At 47.5% G+C, this 13,617-nt stretch overlaps 1 long non-coding RNA gene across 1 annotated transcript in view; it reads right to left on the bottom strand.

The window, feature by feature from the left end:
* LOC138258797 (uncharacterized) overlaps positions 1–13,617 on the bottom strand; it is a 234,438-nt gene that overhangs the window by 49,766 nt on the left and 171,055 nt on the right. The window contains exon 2 of the long non-coding RNA XR_011198579.1: positions 8,069–8,108. This is a non-coding gene — a long non-coding RNA (uncharacterized lncRNA). The remainder of the gene's footprint in view (positions 1–8,068; positions 8,109–13,617) is intronic.

Below are 13,617 nucleotides of genomic sequence, written 5' to 3'. Positions count from 1 at the left end.
GATGCCAGAAGACCTCTTGGAAGAAGTGCCAACCAGCCTTGACACCTGCAAAAGATGCTGTGCATGGAGGTACTGTCCTGTGTGGGAAGGCAAGGGCTTACCTCCTCCCAAGTTGGACAGCTGGTAGAGTGGACCGATGGGACCACTTCCAACTACCACCCGTGATGCAGGATCTATGCAGCTCAGCAGGAGAGATGATTCACGCAGCCGGTTGTCATTGCAGTTGGTGCCTGCAGATGGAGGGGAGTGACTCCTTCACCAAAGGGAGATTCTTTCTTCTTTCCTGTGCAGACTGAAGACGGGCCGTCCTCAGAGGATTCACGGCCGGGGAAATGTTGCAGAAGCTGGAAGGAGCAGTGGAAACAATATTGCAGGCAAAATCTTCGTCTTTGTTGGAGATTGTCGGGTCCTGGAGAGCCCAGATGCAGTTTCTTTGGTCAGAAGTCAAAGTAAGGGATGCAGAGGAATCCTGCTGGAATCTTGCAAGCCGAATCTGAGGAACCACCCAAAAAAAGAGACCCTATATAGCCCTGATAGGGGGATTGGTAACCTAGCTGGTTCACCACCTATCAGGAAGGGGCTCTGATGTCACCTGCCTGACCTGGCCACTCAGATGCTCCCAGATTTTCCTGCCAACCTTGGATTAAAGATGGCAAAGCCCAGGGAACCTCTGGAGGAGCTCTGGGCACCACCTCTGGGTTGGTGATGGACAGGAGAGTAATCACTCTCCTTTCCAATGTCCAGTTTGATGCCAAAGCATGGACTGGAGGTCCCTGAACTGGTGTAGACTGGTTTATGCTCAGAGGGCTCCAAATGTACGCTTCAAAGCATACCAGTAGCTTGGGGAGGCTACCCTACCAAGCCAGTAACACCCTTTGTTCTGCCTTCCTGGGCTTGAGCTGCTCAAGCAACAGGAGGGCAGAAACCTGTTTGTGGGGTGGCAGCAGCTGGGGCTATGCTGTGGAAGCAATGCTGCGGGTCCTCTAAGGAGCCCCCAGAGTGCATAGAATAATACAACTAATACTTGCAAAAGTATTGAGGTATGATTCCAACATGTTTGATACCAAACATGTCTAGGTTCGGAGTTACCATTATGTACCTGGACATAGGTAGTGACTTATGTCCAGTACATGTGTAAAATGGCATCCACGCATTCACAAAGTCTAGGAAAATGGGTCTGGAGTTTGTGAGGGTACCTCTGCTAGTGCAGGGGTGCCCTCACACACAGGTACATACACCCTGCCCTCTGGGCTGAGAGGGTCTACCATAGGGGTGACTTATAGTGACCTGGTGTAGTGAACTGTAGTGAAAATGGGTGCATGCACCCGGTTTACGCAGACTGCAATGACAGGCCTGCAGAACCCTTTGCATGGGCTACCTATGGGTGGCAGAATAACTGCTGCAGCTCATAGGGATCCCCTGGGACCCCAATGCCCTGGGTACCTGGGTACCATATACGAGGGGCTTACATGGGGGCACCAGTATGCCAATTGTGGGAGGAAATACTGAGTTTTGGGAGAGAGCATAATCACTGGGGTCCTGGTTAGCAGGATCCCGGTGAACACAGTCAAACACATTGATATCAGGCAGAAAAGGGGGTAACCATACCAAGAAAGAGGGTACTTTCCTACTGCGTTGTACAACCATAGTTTTCTGATCCAGTTTCTGGTAAAGTACCATTTTTGACATGTGACGGATGCCTTCGGGGCGAACGGAACTTCGACGCACGGCCTCGCAAGGACAACGCTGCCCGACTTCCATAGGGGAAATCGACACGATGCCTGCCATGAGACCGAAACTTCCACGCACAGCCTCGCGGAACGACGTGCAGCTGGAAAACAAGCAGAAGAATCCACGCACAGACCCCGGGACATCTGGTAATCCCGCGACCCACAGAAAGAGACTGTCCGCGCGCCGGAAAATGACGCACGACTTCCCCGCGTGAAAAATAACGACACAAGTCCGCGTGTGTGCTGGGGAGAAATCGACGCACACACCATTTTTCCACGTATCTCTTCTTCTGCGGGCCTTTGCGAAGATTTTCCACTCCAAACCAGGTCCTTTGTGCTTGAAAGAGACTTTGAGGGTCATTCTGACCCTGGCGGCCGGTGGCCGCCAGGGCCACCGACCACGGGAGCACCGCCAACAGGCTGGCGGTGCTCCAACGAGCATTCTGACCGCGGCGGTTCAGCCGCGGTCAGAAGCGGAAAGTCAGCGGTCTCCCGCTGACTTTCCGCTGCTCGTGTGAATCCTCCATGGCTGCGGAGCGCGCTCCGCAGCCATGAGGATTCTGACCCCCCCTACCGCCATCCTGTTCATGGCGGGAAAGCCGCCATGAACAGGATGGCGGTAGGGGGGGTCGCGGGGCCCCTGGGGGCCCCTGCCATGCCCATGCCAATGGCATGGGCACGGCAGGGGCCCCCGTAAGAGGGCCCCGCAAAGTATTTCAGTGTCTGCCTTGCAGACACTGAAATACGCGACAGGTGCCACTGCACCCGTCGCACCTTCCCACTCCGCCGACTCGATTACGAGCCGGCATTCTCGTGGGAAGGTCGTTTTCCCCTGGGCTGGCGGGCGGTTTTTCTGCAACCGCCCGCCAGCCCAGGGGAAAACTTGTAATACCCGCCGCGGTCTTTTGACCGCGGCGCGGTATTTTGGAGGGCGGCATCCTGGCGGGCGGCCTCCGCCGCCCGCCAGGGTCATAATGAGGCCCTTTGTTTGCTTTTTAAAGACTTAAGACACTTTATATCACTTTTTAGTGATATCTTTACAAATTCATATTGCATCTTTGATCGTTTTGACCTGCTAATACCCAGATAAATATTATATATTTTTCTAAACACTGTGTGGTGTATTTTTGTGGTGGTATATTATGTTATTGTATGATTTATTGCACAAATACTTTACACATTGCTAAGTTAAGCCTGACTGCTCGTGTCAAGCTACCAGAGGGTGGGCACAGACTAATTTTGGATTGTGTGTGATTTACCCTGACTAGAGTGAGGGTTCATGCTTGGACAGAGGGTAACTTGACTGCCAACCAAAAACCCAATTTTTAACAGTCTTGGTGCCAATTCTCTCCCTCACGCTGCCCCAGAGCTCTGAGTTGCTTCTTTCACGTACTCCTCTGTCCACCCTACATTTTCCCGCCACTAACCCCCTTTCCTCGTCACTATGTCATCTTAGAGACATCTTTGGGCCCTCATTATCAATTCATTTAAATAAATTTGCAACTGCCATTCTTTTATATTTCTAATATTGAAAAAATGATAATGGCAGCTTTTTCCGTCAATCAGACTGCTGTTACTCTTATTTTTACAGGTTTGGTCCAATGCACGGAAAAAGCTGTCATGTGACATGTCTGCGCTCAATTAAACATATATAAATGAATAGCTGCTGTTCTCTTATTCAGCCCCATAGCCATGCTTTTCTCTCCTGATAATCTCTACTCGTCTCTGGTACCCGCATTAACCATGGTGCACAGCCGACCTATTTCCTGGCTCCTTCCCTCAGGCAAGCACTAGGTATTCTTCTCACTACCTCTGTTCTGTAATCAATCTCTTCCTCGCAACCATCATATCCGGTTGGTCTCCCAGGTTCCATCCGTTCATCTTTCACATCATTGTGCTCCCAAAGACTTTGGTTCCTTCCTTCAATCAAACCAAAATGCTGCAACTGATTTCTCAGACTGATCGAATAAGAGACTCGGGGTAGAAAACCCTTGAAGCGTAACCCAGAGGGTATGGAAATGACATCACAGGGATTTTAGTATAGCCAAGATTATGTAGGGGTGTGACTCAGTTGTAGTAAGTACGGCCTGCTGCTGGTCGGGAGATCACTGCAGAGTCTAATGCTGCTAATAAACAACACTGCACACTAAGACTGCCCTTGTAGGCAATGGCCTCGAGCAACCATCTGTCCATTTATTTATCTCTTCGAGCCATGCCCGGTCCTCAGAGTGCCTACTGGATACAAAGTATGGTAGAGGCCGGGTAGGGCTCTACATCCCTTCCAACTTTTAACGATTTGAAGATAAATATTCAAACATTCAGCAATTGACACACAAAATCTCCTAGTCTTTGGCTTGAAGTTGGGCTCTGTTGGAGACCATACTTTTGGCTCCTCTGGGGGTGCTTTGTTATTCACTTCTTGAAGGGCATCCATCAGGGATTTTCCCAGCTGGGAACGGCGGCTGCTTACCGCTGGCAAGAGCTGATGATGGACTTGTGGGAGGGTTGCCTTTTGCTATCAATGACTATTGGAGGGCTGTTGCTTCTAGCGGGCATGGGCGAGACAAATTCTTCTCCTTCTGCTCTAACGTCCCCCTCAACTTCTTCATCTGGCATGCCACTCGCTCCAACAACCTCCTTGAACCAAGATATGTTTCACACTGCCGTGTGGTATCCTCTATGAACGGGGACCATGGTATTATCGACCATCACATGCTCTCTGAGACGATCAGGATATCATCACAGGCGATGAAACAATTACCAATATCTATGGACTATCAGAGATGTAAAGACATCAAGTAGAGGATGATACAATGGAAGCTTCAACAATGCTGAAGAAGTGGTATAATGATGGTATGTTGGTTCCTGAGAAATGTAGATATATGGACATCAATGATCCTGTGATACCCATTATATGTTTTGTACAAAATTACATAAGGGTGGGAGTGATCTACCTCATAGACCTATAATATCTGGGATTGGCTTTACCAGCAAACAAAGATGGCACCTGAGTGAGACCCGCAATCAACAGTGAGCAGGAGGCATCTGACATGAGCTAGACCTGCTGTGTCTGCTGGGGAATGGTGAGTGGGCCAGCGACCACCCAGGGAGGACCATCACCACCAATGTGGCCACGGAAGAGACTGTCGTAGAATGAAGAGGGTGGTGGCAGTGAGCCTAGGAGGCGCAACACTGATCATGGTGGGGCCTGGCCCCTGTGGAGGCATTGCAGCACCCACGTTCTGGGGGAGCAACTATGGCTACGGCTGTGAGAGTCACACCAGTTTGAGCTGTTGGAGAGAGCCGAAGAGCCCCATACTCTTTGGAGCGGTCTGTGCACCACAGGTCTCCCAGCTGTATGAAAGTGAGGGCTCGATTTTGAGTTGGGCGGATGGAAAACTCCATCTGCCAAACACCCAACAGGGTGGCTGCCGCCCCCAAGTGGCGACCTCCATGCTAGAGTTACTAAGCATTTTCCACTAGGTCAGCAGGCAAAAACCTAAGTTTCCACCCACTGGCCTAGCAGAAAACAGGCTACAGCATTGCCTCCAGCTCGTAATCGAAACAGTGGCAATGCTGTAGCCTTCAGAATGCACCAGCACCCTCCCTCGCAATGTTCACTGTCTGCAAAGCAGGCAGTGAACATTGCAAGGGTGCTGGCCAGGGGTACCCCTGCACTGCCCATCCCAAGTGTATGGGCAGTGCAGGGGCACCCCTTGGCCCCCTGCACCTGTTCTCTAACAGCATTTTCATGGCAGTGGTACCGCCATGAAACAGCTGGCGGAGAAGGGGGTCATAATCCCCAGGGCAGCACTGCTTGCAGTTCTGCCATGGAGGATTAGGACTGCCACCACCTCCAGACCTCCTGGCGGAGCTGGCAGTTCCCTGGCAGCCCGACCACCAGCTTTGTATTGTGGCACTCGGACCACCGCATTGGCGGTGGTCTGACCGCCATCCGCGAGTCTGGCAGTCTAGTGACCACCAGACTTGTAATAACCCCCTGAGTGTGGAGTGGCAGCATTGGCAGGGAACTTTGTACACCATACATATATAACCCCAGCCATGCTCCATAGGCTTGACAATACAAAACCACTTCAGTGTCCAAAATGGGACCAAGATAGAGTAAAGTATCGTCACCTGATGTGGACATGTATTAAAATCCAGGGTTACTGGGAGCAGGGACAGGCATATACAGATACAGGTTGCGTCTGGATCTAAAAGACAGCTCCCAAGTCTTTTTGGTAGGAATGGGCGTCTCCTGTGAATTGCCTGACAATGTTCAAGTCATTATCCTGCTCATCTTCATCCAGCTGACCTTTTTAGGGTGCTTAATGTAAATAGGAGTTGAACACTATCAATTAATTCAATTAACAGTACAACCTATGTGGTCACAATTTAAGTTGAGGCAGAGAATGCATTTCAAAAGTTTATTACAAATTGAGAGCCAAACGAATGTATATGAATCTCAAAAACATGCTGTATAAGTACAGAATCACCAAAGATGAAGTGAATCGCCTTACAAAATTAAAACACACAAGCATAAGGCATACAAGGGTTTTGGTTGAGGAGATACAATAAGAAAAAGGATCTGATGGTCTGTATACAGATCACCGTCCTCTTGCCTAATCATTGACACGACTGTTAGCCTAAGTATCCTAAACTAAACTAAACTAAGGTTGGGAAACCCTAGTTGGTTCTAGGAAATAGGAAAATGTCACCAAAGCAGAAACGTTAGTAGAGGTTCTACAAGAGAGGTGCTGTATAGCAGACAGTCACACAAAGGCGTAAGGTTGGAGAGGTCTGTACTCCTCCAAGTATCAAGGGAATCTGCTGTTGTTTAACTAGGTGAATACCAATTAAACCTCACAGAACCTTCTAGAAATCCAGGTCATCATAAGCAGTAGTATTCCATCTTCTTTGTATTGTTGAAATTGTCATCTCCCTTCAAGTCCCTTATCCCATGAGTGAACATCAGAATGACCTTGAACATCATAGGAGGCCTGGAAACAGGAGTCTCTTCTTCTTAGCTCGTTAGCGCTCACTGTCCTTGGCAAAGTATCCTTCCATACCCCACACTACACAATATGCCTTTCATTAGAATTAGGCTCGCAAAAATGCACCTGCAAGGAAAAACATTGCAATGCAAGCAAAATTCGACATTGAAGGTTCAACATAGGAAAGTCAAATAACTCAGGCCTTCTATTAGACTAAGTATGCATAATATTAAATGCATGTTCGAAATAAATGATTATATGTGCATCTTGTTATTATAAATGAACATAAAGGTTACACTTAACACTTGATTATATGCAGTTACCTCATAATGCCATAATCAAATGCATGAAAATAAATGTGCTCCAGTAACACAATTCACCAGGATAAAAACACATTAAATGACACTAATTATTGAGCTAATACATTTCTACTGTGAATGCACCTTCAATACTATGATTTAGATGCTCCACTTTCAATCAATCAATCAATCAATCAATCAGTGAATTTATAAAGTGCGCTATGTACCCGACAGGGTTACATTAGAAATGATAGAACACACAACATATGTATTGTCAATTTTATTACTATGGCACTCCCATGACGCACGATGGTTTAGTGAAAATTCTGCATCAAGATGCCCAACAAAAAAAGTTCATAGATCTAACCCTACCATAAGCCAAAAGAGGGCTGGCAATCCACTGGCTCAGTAATAGGGCCTTAACGGTGGAAGGGTGGCTGAAAGATGTGGCTGAATGGTGTGCAGCCGAAAGAGCTAGAATGAAACTAATCTGAACTAACCTAAAACTCAGGGACAATTTGGAACTCTGGCATGGGCTACTCAAAACATTGCAGTTCTCCAAGATGAACACCAGCCATGAAGGGGGCAATGATGAGCCATATGTGGTCATGACTTGCGTAATGGACAAACGAATGTATGGGGCGAGCACGACGGAGGAGACGCACCCCGAAGGCACAATGTTATTGTACTTCTTTGTACCTAAACACCAGACATCCAAAGATTAACTGCTTGCCCATGTGCATAACGTGTGATTTCATGTTGAAAGATGGGTCATTTTGTTTAAGACTTACAGTTTTACATTTTTACAGAATTTTCCAGATAAATACAGACAGAAAACAATGTCTTTTCTGTCTGCATTTATTTTTAAAAGCGCATAGATACAGAAAATTGGGCTTCTTTCATGTGACTCTGCATGCTGCCTTACATGAATTATAGGCCAACAACTGAGCAGATGGACATCAGGGGAAATTAAAAAAACGGGATGAAATTTCTTTAAATAATGGCACATGTCAACATAGATTTCTGGTATAATGCTACTACTTACCAGTGGTGTATTGTTAGATAATATTTGGCAGCATAAATTGCTAAAAGACAAAAGAGGTCAAAGTATAAGTGTGGGCCTATCAGTTAAATAAATATTGACATGTACAATTTTACAACTTCATTTATTCCCAAAGCACAAAATAAATAGGGATAATTCCAAATGAAATGGCCAAAATATGAATAAATACAGATGGAAATGTTAAAAAATAAATACCATAAAACCAGGAGCCATAGTTTTGTCATTGTTTTACTAGTGACACATCTGCAAATCACTGAAAAATAGAAACATAGGTCCTGATTAGAGTCTGGCGGATGGGGTTACTCATTACAAATGTGACAGATATCCCTTCCGCCATATTAGGACCCCATTATATTCTATGGGACTTGTAATACAGCGCACAGTATGTCTGTCACATTTGTGAAGGAGTAACTCATTCGCCAAACTCTAAATAAGGCCCTAAGATTGCTGACTGATTGAATAATATGAAACTGTGCGCCTTGATGTAACACAAAAATGCAAGCATTTAAAAAAAAAAAAAAAAAAAAAACATGCAGTGTGAAGATAACCAGGCCCATATTTATACTTTTTTAGCGCCGCATTTGCGCCACTTTTTGACACAAAATCAGCGCAAACTTCCAAAATACAATTGTATTTTGTAAGTTTGCGCCGATTTTGCATCAAAAAGCGGCGCAAATACAGCGCTAAAAAAGTATAAATATGGGCCCCAGTGCCTCTGTTTCCCTATCTCACTCTTGTCCCAGTTCCCTTTCAGGTCTCCTACTGACTGACATAGATATCCTTTGCATGGCGGTCAGTGGATTAAGGGAGGAGTCGATATTAGCACTGCTGTGTTTTGGAACTGGATTGCAAGTTTAGTACAGCTCTCAGGGCATGCGCTGTGACAACCTTGGAATGATTTTTTATATTTGCTTTTCGATAAATCATTCATACCCTGTCACACTTGAGATGTAAATGTTGCCCAGTCTCCCTGGTCTGTAAACTTTCAAAGTTTGTAATTCTACCTGTGGCTGGGGACAGTGAATTTGTTGTTGTTTTACATTCTTTGAGCCAGAAAGCACTAGCTAATAGTGAGAAATCTAACATAGGTGATACACTCCTCCAGCTATCACTGCATCCACCTCAACCCCACACAGTAGAAAAATGTGGGACAATAGTGAAGATGAGGATAGGGAATGGGATAAGGTGGAAAACAGAGGCAGTTAACAATCATCAATATTCTGTGTTTCCTAGTACCAATAATGCACATCTACAATTCAATAAACACCGATTGCTCTGAGCAGGTGTTGAAAGGAGGCTCCCATTGGTTGCAATGGGCCTCTGGGTGCTTTGCAGGATTAGCGTCAAAATTTGTAAATGGGTTAAAGAGGCCCAAGATGGCTCCAGGATTATGGTGCCTCAGTATTCTGTGCTTGAACGTTTAAATGCAGCAGCTGTGTGTTTCAGAGGAGATTTGCTTTTCTTCCCTGGAATGATTTCAGTGCAAAATGGTTTTGAAGAATTACATGCTCAGGCCTCGAGCCCTGACCAGTTAGCTGTGCATCCAGACACTATCGGATGAGTACTATTTGAAAGCCTTCACTACTGCAAAACAAAATGATAAATGAAACAAAAGGGTTATTCAAACAAAAGCTGTGAACTACTCCAGAATGTATGAGTCTGAATTTAAATTGAGATAAAAGGAACCTGAAAAGTATTGAGGGCGCATATTTATGTATAGATGACTCGGCACATGACAGGGAAAGGGCAGGAATGTGCCATGTTTAAAATAATGCATTTCTGCCTTTTACCAGTGCTGGTGCATAAGGCGCTGTCTAGCGCCAATGCAGGCACCCTTGCACCATGGTGCAAGGGTGCCTGCATTGTAAGCAGGATTGTTTTTGTGCAGGAAATGGCACCCTCCTGCTCAAAAAACAATCACCTGAGGGATTTTCCTCTTCGTATGTGTGCTGCAAAATGCAGCACACATAGAAAGAGGAAAAAACAAGGAGAAATCAAGATATTTCTCTTTGCTACGCCTCAACTAGGAAGGCGCATCAGTTTTAGTGCATTCCCAGGTCTACCACTTATGGTAATTCTGTGAATGCATCAAATTCCATGAGTGTTGTCTGTCAATACCCACACACACCCTTTGAATGCCCCTCTGAAGAAGAGTTACGCAACAGAGCAATTTGCGTTGTGTTACTATGTATCTATCAAGGTGGTCATGCATGGCTTGATAAATCACATTTAGTAGTCCCTTTGGGTGGTACAAATGCAATGCAGCTACTTCATAAATAAGGTCCTGAGTGTCTCCCAATGAATACAGGAGACATTAGAAAGGAAGAGGATGGAAGCCATGCACACATTTGTCCACATTCCTAATATCATAGTGCGAATAAAGTGATGTTTGTCCACCATTCAGGTGCAGTCTATGTGGCTATGTGCTTTTTCTTGGGCTCATGTTGCTTTAAGAGAAAGAAAAAGTTTTTGTCTGAATATGAATAGCCACCCTAGTGAATGTTGAACAGACTGTGAGGTGGAACATGTTTGAGCATTTTCTACTGGTCTGCAGTATGCAGTGTGGGCTGGAATAAGGATGCCCCATAATTAACCTGGACACAGTGGGGGTCATGGCCGGGGCCGGGGATGCGGGAGCACCGCCAACAGGCTGGCGGTGCCCCGCAGGGCATTCTGACCGCGGCGGTTTGGCCGCGGTCAGACCAGGAAAACCGGCGGTCTCCCTCCGGTTTTCCGCTGCCCTGGGAATCCCCCCTGCGCCGCCATGGGGGATTCCGACCCCCTCACCGCCATCCTGTTCCTGGCGGTTCCGACCTCCAGGAACAGGATGGCGGTGAGGGGTGTCGTGGGGCCCCTGGGGGCCCCTGCAGTGCCCATGCCAGTGCCCATGCCAGTGGTAAGAGGGCCCCACTTTGAATTCCAGTGTCTGCTTTCAGACACTGGAATTCGCGACGGGTGCCACTGCACCCGTCACACATCCTCCACTCCGCCGGCTCCATTCGGAGCCGGCATCCTCATGGAGGGCTGTTTCCCACTGGGCTGGCGGGCGGCCTTTTGGCGGTCGCCCGCCAGCCCAGTGGGAAACCCAGAATACCCGCGGCGGTCTTGTGACCGCGCAGCGGGATTCTGGCGGTTCCCTCCAGGCGGGCGGCTCCCGCCGCCCGCCGGGTCAGAATGACCCCCAGAATGTGTCCTTCATTTATCTGAGTCCTTCTACCCTCTTATGCAAATTACTGTCTCACAGCCATATGGTGAATTAACGGATGTGCCAAGACATACATTCTTCTGGCCATTCCAGCCTTGGAGACCTCTTTTACTTGTGACCACAAGGACAGAAGATTGAGTCGTCCTTGTACAAGGACTCTTATACCCACCTGCTGGCTTGCTGGACATGACCTCAATGAAACTGTCCTGTTCACTCTTATTATTGGTTCTGAGTGAGCCCAGAGACATACTACCTGCCTGTACCACTGACAGCAGCTGCTCCATCATCCTCCAAAGGCCTCTTATCACAGAAGAGCACTGAGCACCATCTCAGCATGCGACATTGTATTTTGAACCAAGGGAATATAAATGCTAGATGAACCATTACTCCTGCTCTGCCTTGTTCTTGTAGTTCAGCCAACTCCAAGAGTGCTTTGAAGCTTGCCAGAGGCCCCTAGGGCTCAAGGGCTTATGTTTCAGCACTGTCGTCATGTGCCTTGAAGCATCCATATCTATATGGCCCAGTCGCAGCTCGCGCTGATTCCGGGGGCAGGGCTGGGTGGTGCGGGGAGGTGGGGGCTGTAGAATAAATAAAATAGAAAAAAAAAAAGTACCTTTTCTCCCGCGCTGCGCCACTTCTCTGTCCCTCGACGCTCTTGCTGGAGGCACAGGCTCCCAGCAAGCCCTGCGTCAATCCTGACGCTGCCCAAACCAGCATCAGGATTGGCTGGGAGCACCCAGCCAGGACGCTCCCAGGCAGACTGGGAGCCTGTGCACGCTCTCTCCAGCCCAGCAACCATGTTGCTGGGCTGGAGAGAGCCTACAGTGCATGTGTGTTTGGCCGGCCCCAGCCGGCCGGCCAAAAACACATGCACTTTGAGGGGAGTGCACAGTGCACTCCCATCTGCTCGTCACCCCCAATGCCCTGCCCCCCCTTTCACAAGGAAGGGAAAATAAATACAGTTTATTATCCCTTACTTGTGAAGGGGTTTGCAGCGGTTGCTGCTGGTGGGGGGCGACGCTCCTCCGCCTCCATGGTGGAGACGCCCCTGATATGGCCCTTATGCGCCCAATAGATTGTGATTGGTGCCTACGATATCCTTGGCCGGACAGCTCCACTAAGAGGTGAGGGAACTGAGAGCTGCTATGCAAAACATAAATTGTTTGTACCATTGGAATTCTCTGGGTGCCCGACACTTAGAGACCGCAATCTTATTCAGGGCAAGTCAATAACACAACATAAATTAGCATGTGCTCACCCTCTGGGATCTTTAGGAAGGGCAGGCAGGCATAACTTAGAAGGCAATGTGTAAAGTCCTTGTGCAACACACACACAATAATCTCAGGAGACACTCCACAGAAAAAGACTTCACATGGATGTAGAAAGTTAAAGCTAGTTTGCCTGGTTAATTTTAAGTTCAGCACAATACAGATCAAATTCACAAATTGCTAAATATTTGCTTTGCAGACTCAAAAATAAAGCAAGGTTGATGAGCAAATGCAGAGATCAATGGTTATGTCATGTATATGTTGGGGCCTCAGCACAGGTGTGTGCTTTGTCCTGATGGACTCCTGTTTGTCCTGATTGCACTCCTCTCGGGGAGTGGTGTGCAGATAAGTTGGGCAGAGCTGTTTGGGCTGACTGAAAGTGGCGAGCAGGAAGGGAAAGCAACCGAGCCGCGATCAGCAGGCAGCCGGGTGACACAGCAAAGCAGTTCCTGAGAGCAGACAGTTCTGGCAGAGTGGCAATCCTGGCACACAGCAGTCTTTACTCCAGTTGTGTCTTTTTGAGTCCAGAAGAGTACTAACTTTAGTGGGTCAGAGACCCATTACTTATACTAGAAAGCACCTGTAATGTGGGGGGGTGACTACAAAGAGTTCTTGTGAAGTGCACAGGTCCCCCTTTCAGGTCAGACTCAGCTCCAGACTATCAGTGGGAGATATTCAGCCTCTTTGTAAGGACTCTAGTCACTCCCCTTTGAGGTGTAAGTGTGAGCCCGTCCCAACCTTCTTCCCAGGAAGACCATCAGGGTGCAGATGCATGCAGATGTAGCTGAGTATCTTGTGTTGTAGGTATCTAAAGGGAATACAGACGTGTAGCTGTCACCAAGCCCAAGTCAGACGTGTATTGGAGATAGGCTGTGGGCACTCAGGGCAATGAGCGCAGAGGAAGCGCCACTTTCCAAAAAGTGCCACTTCTAAAATAGTAATATTAAATCTGACCTAACCAGTGCAGAGGATTTATTATTACCATTCCAATGGTGCTAAAATTGACGCAGCTACTTCTCCCAGATCAGGAATTACAGCTTAAAGGTATTATAAGGAAT

The sequence above is a fragment of the Pleurodeles waltl genome, chromosome 9 (assembly GCF_031143425.1).
Source record: "Pleurodeles waltl isolate 20211129_DDA chromosome 9, aPleWal1.hap1.20221129, whole genome shotgun sequence".
Lineage (NCBI taxonomy): Eukaryota > Metazoa > Chordata > Amphibia > Caudata > Salamandridae > Pleurodeles > Pleurodeles waltl.
This window is presented reverse-complemented; position numbering and strand designations above follow the sequence as displayed.